Source organism: Bicyclus anynana, chromosome 4, assembly GCF_947172395.1.
Source record: "Bicyclus anynana chromosome 4, ilBicAnyn1.1, whole genome shotgun sequence".
Taxonomy (NCBI): Eukaryota; Metazoa; Arthropoda; class Insecta; order Lepidoptera; family Nymphalidae; genus Bicyclus; species Bicyclus anynana.
In genome coordinates, this window is record NC_069086.1 from 3,138,682 (window position 1) to 3,158,279 (window position 19,598).

The window sequence follows — 19,598 nt, forward strand, 5'->3', positions numbered from 1 at the left end:
CAGCCAGACCTGGACCAATTAAGCAAATCTCAATCTGCCCAGGACCCGTTTTGTAAATCCTAATCTAAGCTCGTTTTCCTCACAAAACGACAGACAATTTGTTCATGAAAAATTTAGGTGCGGTACTGGTCCTTATGTAATTAGTCTGAGGCTGCAGGTTATTAACTGCCTACTACAGGGCAAGTACTTCCTGGTTATAAAAAAAATCTGGAGCTTCGACCCACCACCACCGCCATTAGTGAATCCAATGTGGTATGGCGGGCTTAAGATGATAATGGTTTAATTTCATTAATTAATTTAATTACATATACAATTGAATAATAATTAATTACAAGACAGATATTGAGGCTCTAATGTGATATATATAAATTGCTAACTTAAGTTTGAATTTTGTTTTTATTGTTAATAGTTCAAGTACAAGTAATTTTATAATTAACCTACAGACTGATGGTAAGTTAACAGACAGTTAGAAAATTACAGTTAGAAAATGTTAATATAAACAAAGGATTTTTTTTATGCTAGAGCTTGATGATGTTTATTGAAAAACTTTCGTAGTCGAGTCAGATAATCTTTCATTACATTATCATATGATCCTTGTTCGAAGGACAGTATTCATATACGTTGGATAACACCACAATGGACCTTTTTTACGTCCCGCACCAAATTGAATGTTTGCCCAAATATGACGGCATATTCCAGAACCCAATATCATCGTTATCCCGGATTTGTACTACTATCATACTTAAATCCAAAATCTATAATGCTAGACCTGTATCTGGGTAACAAATTTGTTTACAGACTCTTTATATCGACGTGAATATCGATACAAAAAATTGTATATATTCCATTGCTGGTTTAACATTATAGGGATAGATATAAGGTTAACAAAAGAAGCAATGGTTGTGGAATAGTTGGTTTAAGGCCGCTGGAGGTGTGGACGTGTGTAGTGTGTACCCAGCAGAGCAGGTCCACAGATCGCGCCTACAATGCACGTTGTTTATCCGCTAGGGTGCGGGGGGCGGCGCGCGCGGGGGGAAAGGGCAGGGGCTCCTGGCCGGGCCCAGAGTATTCAGTCTGTAGCCGCCCTCCGCCGCAGTTGCACGCGACCGCGAGTGCACCAGTGCCCCCTCTAATCAGATCCGACCTTCAATCCGAAAGAACGAGACAACTATATACAGGTGAGTTCAAATTCCAATAAAAAAAAGTTACTACAATTTTTTGCAATAAATTAATATTTGACGCTTTGTTATTATGTAACGCGGATTAATCAGCTTATCATTATATCGGAAGTTTCCGATTTCGGCGAAATGAATAATGTAGGTGCTACGGTGCTACGGTTCGTAGCCCGCGTAGGCGATCGTCTGGCGTAGCTGTAGGGTACCCCGAAACGTTAGGGGTAGCAAGGATTCGTGATAACATTTTGTAGTATGTAGTAAAATCCGCGAACGTCTGAAAGTTTCAGGGTCAAGGCAAGGACATCTTTTACCCATCTACGACTTAAATGAAGAGTAATGTATTTGTTTGTGTATCCATGTGTGAGTACGTAGCTACACAAAGAATGTTCCTGATTAAGTTTATATTGAAAATGAGGCATCGTAGGTTTTGTGTTATACATTTTTATGAAAACCAAGATGGCGGAAAGGAAAAATAATTTGGCATAAATAAATCGAGTTTGAGTTGAGTGAAAAGTGTGTGAATTTTTTTACTTAGGTACTCTTAGCAACGGTTTTAAAGAATTTTTGTTTAAGCATAGTCTTTCTCTCGTTTAATTTTTTAGTAAATGATAGTTATTATTTTTTTTATTTTATAGATATGTATTTTTATGAAAAAACCTTATTAAAGAATGAGCCTTGTTTATCTGAAAAGAACCTTACCTATGTTAAATCTTCTCCAGTCGCAATAAAGAGCTTATGTATTTACTTATTTATGCTACTTTTCTTCAAATTCTCCTTTCTTCAACCACTTATTTGAATATTCAAAAATCACTTCCCTTGAATTCCTGTTAATTCGTTAAGAAATTATTCGAAAATATATTCTGTTTTTTATTTTGCTTTATACAATTTTGTTTGCCTGGATTTGAATTTCATGTTGGATCAATGAAGTATACAAAAATATCTATAGCATTTTAAGAAGATTAAATTATTTCTGTAAATAGCCTAGCAGGACGAGTTCTTTGTAACAGAGATCTAGGAACTATTATCGCCATGTTTATTTTGTCAAGCACATTTTGTTCCGGCCTGATGGGTTTTGTTGCAGGTTAAACAGATGTGAAACTACACATTCTATTGATCATTTTGATTGATACCCTGGCACAGGGTAGCGTTGCTATTTATTTATTTATATCCTTACACAAATAAGATACAAAAAGTTTATTAATTAATTAACGCTTAAAATTCATCCCACTGCTGGACAAAGGTCTCCCCTTTCCGTTTCCATCTCTCTCTTATTTTTTTGTCCAATAAGATAATCCTTCGAAGATGGTTAATTCATCTTTTTATCTGGCAATAGGCCTGCCTCTTTATCTTTTTGCATCATATTATGAACCACATGAAACAGCGTCTGAAAAACCTAAACCTGTGATATTCTTACTTGGCTTGAATTAATACATTACCGGCTTAGCACCGCCTTCATGATGTTACTTTTCGCTGTTTAGTTTAGTGGGCACGTTTTTAGGTTTTGAAGTCGGTTGTATTTTTTTTATTAATTATTTTTGCATCCCTTGAGTACCACGATGTTTTTATGCTACTCCAGTTGTCATTGGATCTTCGTTTTAAGTGTCTAGATCAGTTCCACGTCGCTATACTACATTAATTATCAAGTCTTCGGCCCATAATGCATAGCTGATTTGAATAACCTACCAGAAACTATAGAGGCAGGCCTTCTTATTATAGAATAGATGATTTGGAGCTTACAATATTGCCATAATGCTCCAATGCGGCCTAGCCGGCAGATTAGTAAGATGTTTGTTACTCTTTAACGCCGCAACTACTAAACAGATTTGGCCTAAATTTTAAACAAAGATAGATATTACCCTGGATTAACACATAAGTTACTTTTTATCTTGAAAAAAAAATCCATGGTCTTTGCGAGATTTGCTAAAAACTGAATTACATGCGGAAAATGTCGCTGGCGTCCGCTATACATACATAAATTAACGATTTTGTATGCAAAGGTTTATTACTTTTTTTTATTGAGAGAGAATACAATTAGGGACTTAAGCTAACTTATTTTGATACAAATCATGCCCACGTGGAATGGTGGCAAGAATACTGGCTGCATTTCCGCGCTGGACAGCCAGGCTGATCCTTTGCGCCAAAAATGAGCCAGCCCTTCTGACACCAGTCGAGGCAACTAGCCGCGGTGAAATGATTCGGTAAAATTTTTTCTCCACGGCAAAAGGTACAAATATGTAACTCTCTGTCAGAGAGGCATACTTGAGCCACTTACCGGTTTCAGCTTTTTCTGCTGCGGCTCCCAGTCTTGATTCTGTCGGGTTTGTTGTATTTATTATACAATCTCATGTAATAAATTGCGTGTGTATTCCGATAAAATAGAGTCATAAAAATCGCAGGTACAATTAGCGCCGTCCATTGTGCCTGCGAAGGAATTTAAGTGTAAGTATTTAATGAGGTGTTAAGTACATACTTAATGTTCCTTATAACTGAACATGTATCACGGAATATTAATGGGAAACACGCAACCTGCCACGAGCTAACGTGATCGAGTGTGTTTCCATTGTCATACAAAACGTTGTAGACGGTTTTTAGACGGGCCAAATCTATATTTCAATTTTAAAGTAATTTATAGCGAGATATGACAAAATCAGGTCGACGAGAGTTGAAACTACATATTTGAAGGAGGATATAAATTATCTCAAGATTAATATTTAATTTTAATAAAAAAGTTAGTCTCGCTAAAACTCAATAAAAAGCTTGAACGACTTCCTTAGAGTTTTACCATCAAATGATGAATTGGTATTATAAGAAATCCTTTCGATTTTGATTAAACTAATGAATTTCGGTATTAATGAAACTAATGAAAGCCTTGTAATGCACCTTAGTCTATGGAAACCCTACAGTAACAAAACCAGGCTGTTTGAAACTACCAACCAGTAGAGCTAAGCAAGTTATAAATAACAATTCACTTCCATGCGTTTTTATACATTCATACATCATGTATATAATATGATCCAGCCATCTAAGTACACAGGTTTCGCTTCATCAACATCAACAGCCTGTATTCGTCCACGGCTGGACATAGACCTTTCTGAGAGCGCGCCACCACACACGATCCTCCGCCTTCCTCATCCAGCCACTTCCCACTACCTTCTTGATGTCGTCGGACCATCTAGCTGGAGGGCGTCCTACACTGCGTTTGCTAGTATGCGGTCTCCACTCCAGAACACGTCTGCCCCAGCGGCCATCTGTTCTACGACAGATATGGCCCGCCCACTGCCACTTCAGTTTGCTAATTCTTTGGGCTACATCAATTATTTTATTACAGGTTTCGCTTATTTGGGGCTAAATAGTGATGTGTGTAGTTGACGTCCATCTATTTAGCACAGTGGAAACTCGCAGTACATTTACAAACATATCAAATGATTATTATTATTAATGACCGGCCTGGGTTTTAGAGATATTAATGATACTTCAAACTATTCGTACCTAATGATCATTATTTATTATGGGTTGTCAGTTCAGATATAGAATTTAGTAACGATAACGCTTCTAATATTGTTTATGATTCTAGATCGATTGATGATACATGCATAGATAGATTGACAGGCGTGATATCCCAGTGGATTTGAGCTCTGCCTTCGATTCCGGAGGGTGTGGGTTCGAATCCGGTCCGGGGCATGCACCTCCAACTGTTCAGTTGTGTTCATTTTAAGAAATTAAATATTACGTGTCTCAAGCGGTGAAGGAAAACATCGTGAGGAAACCTGCATGCCAGAGAATTTTCATAATTCTCTGCGTATGTGAAGCCTGCCAATCCGCGTGTGGGGTCGACCAACACTGCGCTTCCTGGTGCGGTTTTCTTATTAACTTAAATGTAAAACAATGATTTAAGATTATTAAATTAAATTATTTAGTTAAAGTGGGAATTTAAAAACCAAAGACTTAAAGTTTGTGGGACTAAAAAAATCACCCAAAGACGAGTCAGTCAAGGTATTGTGTACTTTATTTACCATATAATTTCTTTTTTTTTTAATTTGCAAGAATTATTGTTATTTACAACATTCAACTAAATCAATAATGTGAAAATACATTTAAGATAAAAAAAAAATACAAATAGTGCAATTACCAGATTGAATGAAATAAAACTAAAGAAGAAAAAAAAATACAAATAGTCACAATTACCAAATTAAAACAAATTAAATTATAACTTTGACAGTAGAATAAATGTTACAAAAATAAACATCGTAAAATAAACTAATACTGTTATTTTTCAACCGATTTCAAAAAAAAGGAGGAGGTTCTCAATTGGAATTGAACGCGGATGTTTTTTTAAATATTTGTTACCTCTTAACTTCGTCACTTATTAACCAATTTTGAAAATCTTTTTTGTAGAACTGTTTAAAAGAGTATCCCAGATTGGTCCCATTTAATTTTCATGAAAATCGGTTTAGTAATTTTGTGTTCAAATCAAAATAACTGGAATACGCGTTGAAGTCGGTTTTTATGTTAAAAATATTTTATGGTAACGCCTTCGCGTCTGCTCTATATCCGTACCCACCCACGCTTTGGCTGGCTTATTTCTGTCTCGGCCCACGCATTTCAGACCACGTGGTCTGGCGTGACGTGGACTACTATTATATTTACGCGACTACCCCTCACAAGGTTTGCTTTTTATTTATTTATTTATTTACTTAGCATCCATACACTTACAAACTAATACATAAGTTTGGCATGCATGTCACATGGGGCCCTGTCAGGGCATTGCTAAAAATAATAACATGCAATAATAAGAGATTGCTTTCATGTATGTAGGTATGATCTATCATAACTTCTAAATGCTTGAATGTCGATATGGAGGTATCGTTAAAAGCCTGACAATATACCAACTGTTTGTTTGTATAACAAAAACAATAAAACCACTGTATATGTCTTCTCAATGGTTCTTTTATTTTTTTTGTATTTATATTTTTTATTTGTTCCAAATAAATTATAGCTTATTCACGTTTCTCTGGCGTAGTTTTAAAATGAGGACAATTTACTCGTATTTTTACTTGGATATAGGAATTCATTACTCTTTGAAACCTTTTCACACTTATTACGGATCGATGACAATATAATATGCTTCAGTTACTTTTTTACAGTGCGAGCAAACCTTGGTCTTACTTTACATTATAATAATATGTAAAGTAAATTTTGTTAAATAATTTGTTTTTGATGAACAATTATGTGTCGAATTACGACAGTAAACCTGGTTCACTTGACGTTATGTTACGCTGGACATATTTGGACTCTAGAACTAGACGTAACAGCAGGCTCAAGGTACTGTTACACATGCTCTAAAATAGCATGCTAAAAACATGCTATTAAGTATGCTCCATACGAGCATGCTCATCATCAGTTTACATTTGCTAGCAATAAGCATGCTATTTTTAAGTATGTTCCTGAATAAGCATGCTCAAAGCAAACATTCCAATTACACATGCTAATTTGTATCTATCGCTCTCTGTCTGAAGGCTGAAAGGCGTGATAGCCCAGTGGATATGACCTCTGACTCCGATTCCGGTGGGTGTGAGTTCTAATCCGGTCCGGGGCATGCACCTCCAACTTTTCAGTTATGTGCATTTTAAGAAATTAAAAATCACGTGTCTTAAACGGTGAAGGAAAACATCGCGAGGAAATCTGCATACCAGAGAATTTTCTTAATTCTCTGCGTGTGTGAAGTCTACCAATCCGCATTGGGCTAGCGTGGTGGACTATTGACCTAACCCCTCTCATTCTGAGAGGAGACTCGAGCTCAGCAGTGAGCCGAATATGGTTTGATAACGAACGCTCTCTGTCTATAGTATCGTGTCAGACAATGTTGCGATACACATGTTAATAAGTAGCAACTGCTCAATAGTAGCATGCTTTTGTGATTGAAATGAGCATGTGTAATAATAGGTTTAAAGTGTCATCTGGTATTTACTGGTGAATATCACACAATAAACAAATGTTTATTTTAATAGGTTTATAATAAAGTCCAAAATAGTGAATAGGCCAGCAGGTCAGACACTCGACTTTTATTACACTGGACATAGACAGCCTAAAGTCTAAACGTTACATAATAAACAACAAAACAAACTCTTCAAACAGTCACCCGTAAGCCAATTACAGGCGGTGTTATTCAGTTAGGAGCATAATGGGGACAAATTGTTGTAACGCGATCTGCAATTGCTTCCCGACAGAGTTCAAAGTGATGTGTTGCGAACGGGTTCGTACGTTGCCAGAACAATGGCGGAAATTCAGAGGAGCTACAGTTTTTAAGTTCTAACGTCAGTACATTTTTTTTTAATAAAATATATCACAGTCTTTATAAATTAGTATGTTGGTAAAATTTAAAAACCTAAAGAGGATTTTGGGGTTTTGTCACTGATACTTAACTGTTGACATTATTTTTTTATTTTCAATAACATTTTGATGGACGGGCCCGTAGCTAACGATTCTATTTCTACAAACGCTAACGTTTCGAAAACTAAAAAAAATGTAAGGGAATGACAGATCCAATCGACAACTTGATCAGTGTGCCTAATGTGAGTTTTCAATATTTTCATACTGTTACTATCGCGTTAACGTAAACGCGAATTTGCAGGAAGGTCATTTCCTCCCGGATAAAAGTCCAGGTGGGAATTTATAAGGAATAGAAACAGTTGTGCAGTAGTGCCACTAGATGGCGCTGAAAGAAGAAGAAAGAAAGAAAATAAATTTATTCAAATCTAAAAGTTACAGACAGTTAGTACCCTATCCTTATGACAGCATGTATGTCTGTAACCCTTAAAAAGGAAGGGTGTACAGCTCAGCATATGCCGTGCACTACGTACAAGTATAATACACGGCGCTGATTTTCAGCTGAGACCCGTGTGACGTCACAGCTTATAATTGTACAACTAAATTAAATTAAAATAAGCAGCAAATATGTGTTACATTTTAAAAAATATATAATTACTAATAGTTAACAATTCGCTGTTTCAATTCCCTACAAATTCAATATTACGTTACGTTTACGTTAACGCGATAGTAACAGTATCAAACTGCCACTAGGCCCTCAGGTGACCTGTCGATAATGATAGTCGATAGATAGTTTGTAGAAAGAGAATCGACGTGCCACATGGATACAGGCCCTTAACTATAGAATTTCTTAGAATTTTCTCTCCACACACCTAGTTTTATATAGCATAGATACACATTAAATCACAAAGGCACTTGAATAAAACTCGTGTACGCGACAGTACCGCAATTTACCATCTACATACCTTATTCAAGGAGCGTTTAGGGACATCATCGTTAAAGTTACGGCGAACACTTGATTACACAAGTGTCCCCTCGTGTTCTGTGGAGTTCCTAATTGTTAACTATCATTAATTAGGAAGTGCTAGATTTGTACAGTTGAGCGCAAATTTTAGAAGTAAAGAATTATAATCATATTGTCTTACTAGCGGACGCCCGCGACTTCGTCCGCGTGGAATTCATTTTTTCACAAATCCCGCAAGAACCATGGATTTTTCCGGGATCAAAAGTAGCCTAGTGTTAATTCAGATAAAATATAAAAGATAAAATCTATTTCCATTCCAAATTTCAGCCATATCGCTTCAGTAGCCGCAGCGTAAAAATGGAACAAGCATACTTACACAATTTCACACTTACACACTTACACACAAACTTTCACCTTTATAATATTAGTGTGATTTATCATATTATAACAAAACATGATGACGTATTTCAAAAATTTCACCCCTGAGGGGTTTAAAAGGGGTCGAAAGTCTGTTCTTTTTAAGTTATTTTACGTGTGTAAAATATACCTAATGGAGTTGAATAGTAAAAAAATATTCTATATTTCAATCAATGTTAATGTCAATGTTGACATTCAGTAATTTTTATATATGTGTGTGTATGTTGTATATTATTCAAGCTTTGTAATGTGTGTGTGTGTAGTGTTTAATTTAATAATTACTAACATTACAAACAAGTAAAATTAAGTAGGAGATAATCTCTGGATCTACTGCACTGATTTTGAAAATCCGTATTCTCAAGGGAACGGGAACTATGCTGGTTAAACTGCAGAGCGTCGGCTAGTTGTATGCATATAATATATTACTAGCTGACACCGCGCGGTTTCATCTGCATGGTTCCCGTTCCCGTAAGAATACGGGAATAATATATAATCTATAGTCTTCCTTGATAAATGGGCTAGCTAACACTGAAAGAATTTTTCAAATCGGACCAGTATTTTCTGAGATTAGCGCGTTCAATCAATCAAACAAATAAACAAACTCTTCAGCTTTATAATATTAGTATAGATGTAAGAAAAATAGTTTTATGCACTTTTTTCCATATAGACTATAACTGTATAAAATTTTACATTTATCCGTTCGCTCAGTAATTGAAAGAATGTACTGAAAGTTTTCGCTTCACGTATATAGATAACAGGATACAAACCAATGTATAAAAGCTTTGTACCAACGATGCCTTATTCAAGCTAAAACGCCAAAGCCATTAATTCCAATACCTTAACCCAGATATTAAGTTTACCTGTTCGTTTCCATGATACGGATCCTAAGCGTTTCAAAAGAACTTGACCTTTCGTGATCCAGTGCGATATATCATTTGCCCTCTTCGGCATAGATAGCTACGAATTTATCACGAGCACGATACTTGGATTGGTTTTTTAAGCTTTGTTATTAACTTGGGATTTTGTTCAAGGTTGCGTTCTACAGTCGATTAAGCTATTGCTGTATTAAGCAATTTTCTGCTGACTTTCAAAATGAATCATACTAAATAATATTACAATGACGAAAATATGTCAGTGTTTAAGTGTAATTATTTGTTACTTTTACGCCGCAATTACTGAACCGGTTTCCCTGAAATTCGGAATCGAGACAATAATCTGGATCAACAAACGAAAACTGTCTTCCTCGTGGATTCACGAAAAATAGAATGATACGCGAACGGAGTCGCCAACTTCCACTAGTATTTTATATGTCATAGAGAGAAGAACAGAACGAAACGACTGCTATTTTCAACATCTAGCTGAAAGAGATTTTAACAAACCTTACTCTTATTTGTGGTTTCTACGATGGGCCAAATTCTTGCTGAAAATATTTGTCATACACTCACACACATTTTGTATTTTTATTGACAATTGATGAGATTATCATAAGTAGAAAATCGTCTTAAACAAAGGAATATTAATTACGCTGGCTATTGTAGCAAAATTCAATAATAGTGGAACTCGAAATTCGGTATTAGTTCGAAAAGTGACGTTATATTTTGAATATGTGACGTCATAGTCCACGATCGCATAGCGCGCTGAATTTGCGATTTTGAAATTTTACCTTTATCGGGAACATCTCGTAATTTGTATAAAAGCAAGTCTCTTCACGAAATATTGAAATCCGCTTGACGTACGAATTGAAGAACAATAATTATTATTAGGTGTGAAATGACTAGCGATTTATGTCCTCATTTTTATACAAACAAACCCTCATTTTTAATTTGTTTGATAGTAAACAGTGCAGCTCATCGAGTGCTTATAATTGAAATGAGAGTCCGCTAAAAACGGATTGCGATAGTGCCACAATATGGAGGTCTAAGTTCGTCCGCTAGTATAATAGTAACACAGTTCTTTGTTTTGGGGGCACAGATTAAAGAATAATATGCAGATAGAATGCACTAAGATGTCGTAGCACATACAAATTAAAAAAATAAATAAATTGTGGAGTCAGTTCGGCACGAAGCGTCGCATCAGTAATTTTCAATATTATTCAAGAAAAATGGCGTCAAATGTTTTTAAATAATTTAAAAACTACTACTGTTCACAAAAACTAAAGAAATAAGATGGAGTGTTTTGTTACTGGTAATTGATTGTTATATTAATTTAAGTAATTGTAGTTAGTGTTAAATTTTGAAATCTCTCTCTCTAGTCGGTCCCTCATGACTGAGGATCGTGACAGTCATCGTGAGCCATCTTTTGGTATATAATCGAGTACGGTCGCTGGTCATTTGGACGACACTGTAAAAGGTGCGGGCACCTGTTTTCTTGAGACGATCCGACCCTCGGGTTGGAGATCTACCTCGTGGCCGTTTGCCTTCCACATTTCCCAAACTAATTTTGAAATAAATGAAAAAAGTTTGTATATGCGGATGTCAAGGAGACGCGTGACGTATGTTCTTTCATGGGTTTCACTAGCTTCACCACGTTGCTTGTAAACACTCATTTTGGATATTCTTTATTCTGTGTTTGGGGGTAAAAGTCAATGGGTACTAGACAGTCGCGATGGCGGATGTGCGGGCGGCACAGTGCCTACCGCAGTGCGGCGGGCTGCGGTATACGCTTGTCGCGGTTCGAGCCTTACTACCCGACTGTCTCATATTTTACACCTTTCACGTGCACTAAACACTTTTCGTTTTGATGTTATGAGCGCATTTATGATTTTTTTTAAATTCTGAATTCATTAATTTTACAATTAATAATGACTAGTGGTTGTCTCAAGTGACACTTTTTATTTTTCCGTATTTTTTTTCAAATTTCCGTATTTTTATTGTATTTCGGATTTCACGCAATAGAAGTCGCTGACGTCTGCACTCTAATAACTGTCAAAATTGTCTATGTATATATTATAATATGTATATATACAGTAAGGACCAGACAAAGATAAATATCTTTATTTTTTAGCTCATTTTGCTATATAGATATTTTCTATATTAGATATTTATGTATAACTAGCGGACGCTCGCGACGGTCCGCGTGGAATTTAAATTTTCACAAATCCCTGGGGAACCATGGATTTTTCGGGATAAAAAGTAGTCTATGTGTTAATCCAAGCTATAATATATCTTAATAGCAAATTTCAGCTAATTCCGTTCAGTAGTTGAGGCGTGAAAGAATAACGAACATTCAAATCATCAAAATCATCAGTTTTCGCAAATCTGGGGAAACCAAGGATTTTTCAGGATAAAAAGTAGCCTATGTGTTATTCCAGAATAGAATCTATTTCCATTCCAAATTTCAGCTAAATCGCTTCAGTAGTAGCGGCGTTATAGAGTAACAAACATCCAAACATCCATACAAACTTTCGCGTTTATAATATTAGTAGGAAGTAGGATTTTTAATGTATTGGGATGTAAATTATTTGTATGTACGAATAACACATCACCTGCTGATGTCCCTATGTATGTATGTCCTGAAGCAAAGAATGCATGGAAGAAATCGCTACTTAGCGATAGGGTCGCCTTTTGTATGATGGTCATATATTTCTTACTTGTTTTTGTTATGGTGCAAACAAAGTATATAAATAATAATAAATGTTTATTTATCAAATAAAATAAATAATTAAAAAAATTATGTAACCCGACTGCCTAACCTGCTCGCACCTAGCCATCCGCCTCGCGTATTTTGTATAGCGATTAATAAATAACGTTTATCTAATTGTAGGTTTTTAATATGGACATGATATGCCATTTCGCGAAATTCTCTTGATGAGCCCTAAAATTTGATATCCTTTTTTTATTCTTATTTCCTCAACCCATATTCGGCTCACTGCTAAGCTCAAGTCACCTCTCAGAATGAGAGGGGTTAAGCCAAATAGTCCACCACCCAATGCGGATTGGCAGACTTCACACACGTAGAGAATTAAGAAAATTCTTTGGTATGCAGGTTTCCTCACGATGTTTTCTTTCACCGTCTGAGACACGTGGTATTTAATTACTTAAAATGTACACAACTGCAAAAATTTAAGGTGCATGCCCGGGTTGGATTCGAACCCACATCCTCCAAAATCGGAAGCAGAGGTAATATCCACTGGGCTATCACTGTCTCCGTCACTGTTTTTTCTTATACCCATATCGCAATATTCGAAAAAACATTTTTTTTTTCGAGTCTATAGCGTCTCACAGTTGTTTGTTGATTTTTTGTTAACTTCACCTATCTAAAAACATATATGACAAATCTAAAGATATCTTAATTACGTAAATCCGTCCAGCGGTTTGGAAGATATGAGGCAATAAAGAACATTACATACATACATACAAGATACGCGCGAAAAAGTTAATACAGACAGAGTATTATCTACAAACGCACTTGCGTGATTTACTAGCCATCACACACCAAACGGTGTGTGATGGATGTCAACGGCTGTTGTTGACAAATGAGACCATCGTGAGAACACGCGCGCTCCGAGAGACACTATACATTCTGCTACTATATCTGAGACTAGCGGACACCCGCGACTTCGTCCGTGGAAATCAATGTAAACTTTCAAGTCCTATTTAACCACAGAGTTTGAATTTTAAAAATATTTGAATCCCATTATATTAGGTATTTGTTATGATTTTTGAACAAACTGTAACTCTAAAAATGAAGGACTTTCCATACAAACTTTCAACCCCTATTTCACCCCCTTCTTATTTTATTTTCGCAATAAAAAGTATCCTATAACCTTCTTCGTATTACGGTCTTAAACCGTGCTAAGTTTCATTTGAATTCATTCAGTAGTATCAGCATGATGCCCGAATAAAAAACGAAAAAAAAAATATTTTTAGCTTCAGTATCGATTATGTAATGCCCCCCAACAAAAATTTAAAAAATATATTCAATGTACAGAATTAGAGCTGCTATTATCTGTTATTTTTTTTTTAAAGATTATTTGCCATATCTATATAATATGACCAATATTCCTGTTCCAAGACTGTGCTAGGAGTGGGTACGACAATAGACCAACGGGGCGGGGATCGAACCACCATCCCTCGGTGATGAGTCCAACCGCTCTTACCGCTGAGCTATTGAGGCTTTTTTTATTAGGCAGCAATTTGTTATTATAAGTATAGATTAACACTATAATAAGACTTTCCTTTTATTGTGAAGCTTGCGTTTAATAAACACTTTGAACTTTTTGAGAGGCCTGTGGCTCATATGGTTGTGGCAGTTTATTATAAAGCGTATTATGATCGTGATCGTGATGGCAAATATGCGGCAGTAACATGGGCCATGCTCTACGCAGGTCGGATCCGAAGCGACCGATTTGAATTCGTAATAATGATCGCGGCCCCACCGTTTCGACATCCGTTTCTGATTGACATCTTTATGATTGGAGGGAATCGTCACGTGCAATGTACAGTCGCAGTGTTTGACAAGCTAGCCCAGCTGACCTATTCACTATTTTGGTCTTTATTATCAACCTGTTCAAGTGGACAACAAAGTGTCAACTACATACTGTATGATATCCACCGTAAGCACCGGATGACATTTGTAATTTGTATCATAGTATGTGGATGACATTTTGTCAATTGATTTGTTTTTTTATTTTGATGGGTTGATAATAAAGACCAAAATAGGAAATAGGTCAGCAGAAATGTGGTTTTGTTCTGAAATCATTAACAACCCATAGTCGGCTCACTGTTAAACTCGAGTCTCCTCTCGGAATGAGAGGGGTTAGGCCAATAGTCCACCACGCTGGCCCAATGCGGATTGGCAGACTTCACACACGCAGAGAATTAAGAAAATTGTCTGGTGTGCAGGTTTCCTCACGATGTTTTCCTTCACCGTTTAAGACACGTGATATTTAATTTTCTGTTTTATTGTGTCCAAAATTATTGAAACGATTTTCATGAAAATTAAGTGGGACCAATCTGGAAATCTTTTTCAAAGAAAAAAATATTTTTTAAAATTTGTTAAGAAATGACGAACTTATGCGGTAACAAAAATTTATTCTAATTGATTTTGAAATTTTGTAATCTTATTTATTTTGCAAATATCTAGAAAATCTTTGCTTTTTGTGTATAAATTAGTTAACATTGACCTTATTTACCCGAATGTATCATCCCCATTATCCAATTTTTACATTCAGTGCATACCCTGGTTAAGATCAGATGCACGCCAATGATGGTAGGATCATGGGCTGACATATGTCCAGCCTACATAAAATGAAGTATATCTGGGTATTACAGGCTCTCTAGTTTTACAGCTCCTGCAAAGAACTTTTAAGAACTACCCCTAGACTACTAATAATAACTAATAGAACCCCATATATATATATATTCCAAATGCAATCATGATAAATGCAATATATTACAAAAAGATCTGTTCAACGGTTACGCTGGATTTATGACAAACAAACACACTTTTTGGATTTTATTTCTACATATAGATGTAGAAAAATAACAATAAAATCTTAAAACGACAAATTGTAATAGATCATTGGAGAAGGAAAGTCTGCAGAAGAACTAGAATAAATTATTTTTACTAAGTACAGAACCAATGAGACAATTACTTCAGAATATGAGAATGTCAGTATTACATATCTTTACTAATATTAAAAAGCGGAAGAGTTTGTTTAATAGAACGCGCTAATCTCAGGAACTACTGGTCCGATTTGAAGACTCTTTCAGTGTTAGATAGCCTATTTATCGAGGAAGGCTAGAGGCTATTTTTTCCCTGTATTCTTACGGGAACGGGAACCACGCGGGTGAAACCGCGCGCCATCTACTAGTCATCAATATTTGGCACTAATTTACATAGTCAATATAATAACCAATTTAATATGAACAGATACGAAACAATTGTATAAAGTCCACGCCAATCAGATTATCCGTTTGGTCACATCACATCAATGTACAATGTACATCCTATCTGCAACATAATATCAGGAGCGGAATATACAGCTGAATTACCATACGACAAAGTTGGCATTACAACTATGTATATTGTAATCGAATTCTGATATACGTTGTATACATTCGTTCCTATGTCATTCGGGTCATGAATAAAACAGTCCATTACAATACGACAATTTCAGTTGTCCATAAAATTGTAATGGACACGTGTTTTTTTACAGCAGACATTTTCATGTAAAATTGTATTGCCGAACTACGCGTGGAATAGATTTTTATTTATAATAGTTATTAATTTAGATTGAACTAGCAAAAGGTTTTAAGAGTTTATCATTCGCCTTCTTCTTTTTTACATCGGGTACATCGTAAGACAGGAATAGGGCTTCTTTTCTTAAACTTATGGCTATAATTTCAAAATGGCTTCCCACTAATATTATAAACGTGAAAGTTTGTATGGATGTTTGGATGTTTGTTACTTTTTAACGCCGCTACTACTGAAGCGATTTGGTTGAAATTTGGAGCGGAAATAGATTTTACTTTAGATTAACACATAGGCTACTTTTTATCCCGAAAAAACCATGGTTTCCCGAGATTTGCGAAAACTGATGATTTTCATGATATGAATGTTTGTTACTCTTTCACGCTTCGACTACTAAACCGAATTAGCAGAAATTTAGTACTGACATATATTATAGCATAGTTTAACACATAGGCTATTTTTTATCCCGGAAAAATCCATGGTTCCCGAGGGATTTTAGAAAAACTAAATTTCACGCGGACGAAGTCGCGGGCGTCCGCTAGTATGGCTATAATTTAGATTTCAAACAGGGCATGTCATGCCAATCTTTTTTTCTGAATGTAGGAGAGTGTGTAAACTCTTTTAAGCTATTGCATAGCTTTTATCACGGGCTTTGAGCGACCGAATCAAGAAATTCCGTAACGAAAATAAACCTAACAGCCAAGCCGTGCATCAAGTTAACACATTTCGACGTTATCATATAGACTCAACTGGACAAGTAGTGTGAAATAAAGGGGAAAAACTTATTAAACCAGTTTCAGAAGGCATTTTATATTTTTTTATTAATTGAATTCAAAATTTTTTATTGATTAAAAGAGTATCTTTCAGACTTTCAGATTGGTCTAGCGCTAGGGAATAGCAAGGGAGTGACGGCCTCCGTGGCGCAGTGGTATGTGCGGTGGATTTACATGACGGAGGTCTTGGGTTCAATCCCCGGCTAGGCTGATTGAGGTTTTCTTAATTGGTCCAGGTCTGGCTGGTAGGAAGCTTCAGCCGTGGCTAGTTACCACCTTACCGACGAAGACGTATCGTCAAGCGATTTAGCGTTCCGGTACAATGCCGTGTAGAAACCAAAAGGAGTGTGGTTTTTCATCCTCTAAAATATGAATAAAAATTTATTATCTGCAACGTGAAATAGTTTATCCGCAGAGTATTATTATGTATAAGTAAATAAAACAGTACATTTTATGAGTGGAGTGGTAATGCAGCCAGTCCATTGCGGATCAGGTGTTGCAGGCACGTGTCGCTGGCGCGGCGCCAAATTGCGGCAAATTGCATTGCAGGCTTCGACCGGAGGCGGGCTCGTGTGTGTAATTGTCATTGCGCATTGTAATACGTATTGTAATTTCTTGTATTACGTTGTAATTATTATCAGGATAATATACTAATAATATCAGACGTGATAGCCCAGTGGATATGACCTCTGCATATGCCTGCCGGAGGGTGTGGGTTCGAATCCGGTCCGGGGCATGCACCTCCAACTTTTCGGTTGTGTGCATTTTAAGAAATTAAATATCACATGTCTCAAACGGTCACATCATTGTGAGGAAACCTGCATATCAGAGAATTTTCTTAATACTCTGCGTGTGTCAAGTCTGCAAATCCGCATTGGGCCAGCGTGGTTGACTATTGGCCTAACTCCTCTCATTCCGAGAGGAGACTCGTGCTCAGCAGTGAGCCGAATATGAATTGATAATGACAGGACTAGGGCGCCCTTATTGGCGGCCTAGTTCTGGGATATGGAAATTAAACCCACCACGCTGCTACAATGCAGATTGGCGGGCATGATAATGTTTTTTTTTTTTTAATTACACACTATCAGTAACCGGTATAATAACCGGGAACACCAGCTTAACGTGCTCTACGAGGTAGAGAGGTGTAACACAACCAACTTCCTAACTCCGGGTTGAAAATTTTCACTGAAAATTAGAAAAAAGGAAAACTCAGTACTTCATAGCCATACCCAAGACTCGAACCTCGACCTCGTAATGAGAAGCCACATAGACTAACAACTTGAAAAACGAGCATAAATAATTATCCTTATGAAATATGTTACTAAATACTAAATGTATGCCCTGATTCTGAGGGCTTATCATCAATCTAAATAAATATATTAAAGCAAACTATCACAAATCCCCAAAATCTCTTTAAAAATATGAAAATTGGCAGGGAGCTCGTTTATTGTTAGTAGAGATTCGCTAAGAACGGTTATTAGGTACCTACGATAGGGCCGAACTAAGGTGGTCAAAGGGCGGACGAAGTCGCAAACGTCGGCTAGTTAAACAATAACTTTAGGTTGATAGTCCGGCGTCTGTGTTTCTTGACACCTACAATTTGTGCACCTTCAAGGCAAACGCGTAACATCTTAGACCTCATCATTGCTCACCATCAGGCATGATTAAAGTCAAGCGCAAGCCTATAGGCTAGATAAAAAAATAGTAACGAAACGATAAATGAACAACGAAAATTTCAATACAAAATGTTTTAAATATATCTTTCCAAGAAAAATAAAATGAGTAAGCCCAAATATAGTATGAAGTTAAATGAAAGTATATTTCCGACGTCCAAAATTGAAAATGCAACACTTCTCAAAAAAAAGCGCCGTATTTTAAAAACGCTGTCGTGTGAACATATACTTGGGAATGCATTTGTTGTACTTGAACACTTTATTAACGTCGGTTAAAAAAGCTCTCGTGCGAATGAGGGCTCAGGTAAATGTAACCTAGTATGTAGTAATATGCGATGTGTGCCTTTTCCTGCTAATAAATCAAAAAATCAAAATCAAAAATCATTTATTTCAAGTAGGCTCAGTTTACAAGCACTTTTGACACGTCAGTTGACTATTTGTAAAGATTCTACCACCGGTTCGGAAGGCAGGTTCTGCTGAGAAGATACCGGCAAGAAACTCAACAGTTGCTCTTTTGAAAAAGTCATACAGTATTATAATTTACAATTAATAATAACTTAAACTTAAAATAATAGATTACAATTACCTAAAATTAAAAAGGAAAAAAACAATAAAATACCATACTAAAAAATAACAACGTGAGAAGAAAAAATATTAAAAATAAAATTATCTATTTTAATATTATAAAGCTGAAGAGTTTGTTTGTTTGTTTGTTTGTTTGTTTGTTTGATTGAACGCGCTAATCCCAGAAACTACTGGTGCGATTTGAAAAATTCTTTCAGTGTTAGATAGCCCATTTATTGAGGAAGGCTATAGGCTATATTATCCCCGTATTCCTACGGAAACGGGAACCACGCGGGTGAAACCGCGCGGCATCAGCTAGTATCATATATATACAAAGGTATTTACAAATTTACGCAATTCTTATACCTATAGGAAGGAAAAACTGGTCCAGTAAGTCTATTTAGCTGTGTCTAAGTGGCGTAAGCGATAGATACGTCCCGGAAGTGAAGAGGGAGCAGGAAATAGGCACCCGCAACTTCAAAAATGTATCATCAATGGACCATTTCATACT

General features: G+C 36.2%; 1 protein-coding gene across 1 annotated transcript in view; it reads left to right on the forward strand.

The window, feature by feature from the left end:
• The first annotated feature begins 1,078 nt into the window (after positions 1-1,078).
• Positions 1,079-19,598, forward strand: part of LOC112058436 (acetylcholinesterase-like) — a 71,354-nt gene continuing 52,834 nt past the window's right edge. Inside the window, exon 1 of the mRNA XM_024099283.2 lies at positions 1,079-1,178. The gene's annotated coding sequence lies outside the window, so the exon portion shown is untranslated. The remainder of the gene's footprint in view (positions 1,179-19,598) is intronic.